General features: G+C 46.5%; 1 protein-coding gene across 1 annotated transcript in view; it reads right to left on the reverse strand.

The window, feature by feature from the left end:
* Positions 1 to 2,137, reverse strand: part of HOXB3 (homeobox B3) — a 26,431-nt gene that overhangs the window by 23,110 nt on the left and 1,184 nt on the right. Inside the window, exon 2 of the mRNA XM_025041597.1 lies at positions 1,770 to 1,948. The gene's annotated coding sequence lies outside the window, so the exon portion shown is untranslated. The remainder of the gene's footprint in view (positions 1 to 1,769; positions 1,949 to 2,137) is intronic.

Here is a 2,137-nt window from a genome sequence, read left to right on the forward strand (position 1 = left end):
TCTCTCTCTCCTCATAGAGGATGGCTGCTAGTGTGGAATTTTAAAATACAGCAAACAGAATACAGATTTGGAAAGGCTCTATGTTTGGAGTTCACTTATCCACAAAACCTCCACTCATTTCTGAAAATTAAAAGTTGCTGGAAACTCTGGTTGATGTGTCAGAGCCGTCCCTGGAAACGGTCAGAATAGCCTTCACTGACCCTTCTTCCATTTTTCTTCCTCCTCTGGTGAGAAAGTACTCCATGAGCGCTGTGAGTAGCTTTGGTGGGATAGGGATTAGGGGAAAGGGGTGAAAGTGATTATAGGAATAGTTTCCCAAACAAAGGAACTCCAGAAAAATGGGTTGGGAGGCTTTGAATTTGGATATCAGACTCTGAGACACAGTAACCTCCAGGAGACCACTCATGGGGGGAGATCTCTCTCCCTCCTCAGGACTGAGAGGCTTGTTTCCCTAGCCCTCTGAAGCCTGTGGACCTCTCCTATCGTCTCTCTTTGTCTTTCTTCCCTCAGCTCCCTCCAAGCGAAACAGGAAAGAAGGAGGGATAAAGTGGACATGGTGGGGCTGGGGCCTGGCCGAGGGACGGAGCTCTGTGCAGAAACAGACCAGCACCTTCTTCCCTTCCTTAGCTGTATCCAAGCTAAAAATGTTATTCATTCTCTCCCCAAGGAACAGTAATAGAAAAACAATCAAGAAATTCCAAAATAGAAAAAAAAAAAAAAAAAGGTTGGGGGCTGCAGGGGGATGAAGAAGATGGGCGCACAACAGCCCGAGGACCCCTCCCAGCGGAGGTGTGACTTTCCCTCCCAGGCAGTACTCAAGAGCCAGCATAATGTCCAGTCTTAGAGAGGTCAAGGGGCTTCCGAGGTCATTTTGTGGTTCTAATACTGAGCTAATCGCCTAGAAAACGTGGCCTCTCCATGAACTCTCTCTCCTGCCAGCCTTCTACCTCCAAACTCTCAGTGAGCCCCAGGGAAAAAAGGCCAGCACATTCAGATCTGAGGCAGAGTCCCCTGGCTCACTTACCCTCAAGAGCAGGGCCACGGGGTGGGAGGAGGTCAGAGCCCCTAAATTGAGACAGCAAAAGGAAACCAAACTGTACATTGAGCCTCCAGGAAGAAGGGAGGAGGGCAGAGTCAAAGAGAAAGATTCCTGTGTTAAGAAACCTTGCCTGTGAATGGAACAGTTTCTTGCTCTAGAGAATTGTGAATATTTGTCTAGAATCACAAGCTAGACAGAAAAAGAAAAAAACGAAAGACATCTACCTATACCCTGCTCCAAATCCAAGGCATTCCATCCAAGAACTTCATTCCATTTTTCTAGGAGGCATCTCACCCGTAAACAGACATATGGGACACAAGCCCCCAGTATAGACAAACGGCGTCAGGAAACACACTGGCCACATGTGCATGTCTATACACACACACATGCTGGGGCTCTCAAGGCCCACCTGCATTTTCTACAACCGGCAAAGCACTTCGGAGCTGCCTCACAAACAACCCTCTCTGGGGTTCTTCAGGGGCCCTGACACCTCAGTCCCCAGCAGGTCAAACATTCTCCAGGTGTCCAGGCCTCTCTCTCTCCCTCTGACCCAAGCATCAGTCATCATAAAAGGCAGCAAACCTGACCAAGTTTCCACCATAAAAACCCCGCAAAGATAGTTGAAAAAGAAAAAGGAGGCGAGAGAATGTTTCTTCTTTCCCTTGCATAAGAGCTCATAAAACGATTTAAAAAAAAAAAAAAATGCCAGCCCAGGCGGGGACTTTGTTACCTTTGCGCCTCTCGCCTCCTCTTGCCCGAACTCCTTGCATCCCATTCATGATGAAGGGCTTCTTCCAAACTGAGAGGAAAAAAGTTTTCAACTTTATGGTTCCAAATTTTTTCCCCCTCGCAGATCTGGGAGAGACGGCTAACACTTTTTTCCCCCAACAGCCGGTCTGCGGAGATTTGCTGTTGAATAATAACAAAGGAGAGAGGATACGTATTTAAAGAAAAGAAGTGATTAATGGTTTTCTGTATAATTCTCACATTTTTCTTAGCTCTTGTCTACACAGAATGGCTGTGAACTTTAAGCTCCATAGAAATCTTGTTTTATTCTATTCATACCTTCCAAGGAGAAGCTTTGATTTAGTTCTATAG

The sequence above is a fragment of the Pteropus alecto genome, unplaced genomic scaffold (assembly GCF_000325575.1).
Source record: "Pteropus alecto unplaced genomic scaffold, ASM32557v1 scaffold98, whole genome shotgun sequence".
NCBI lineage: Eukaryota > Metazoa > Chordata > Mammalia > Chiroptera > Pteropodidae > Pteropus > Pteropus alecto.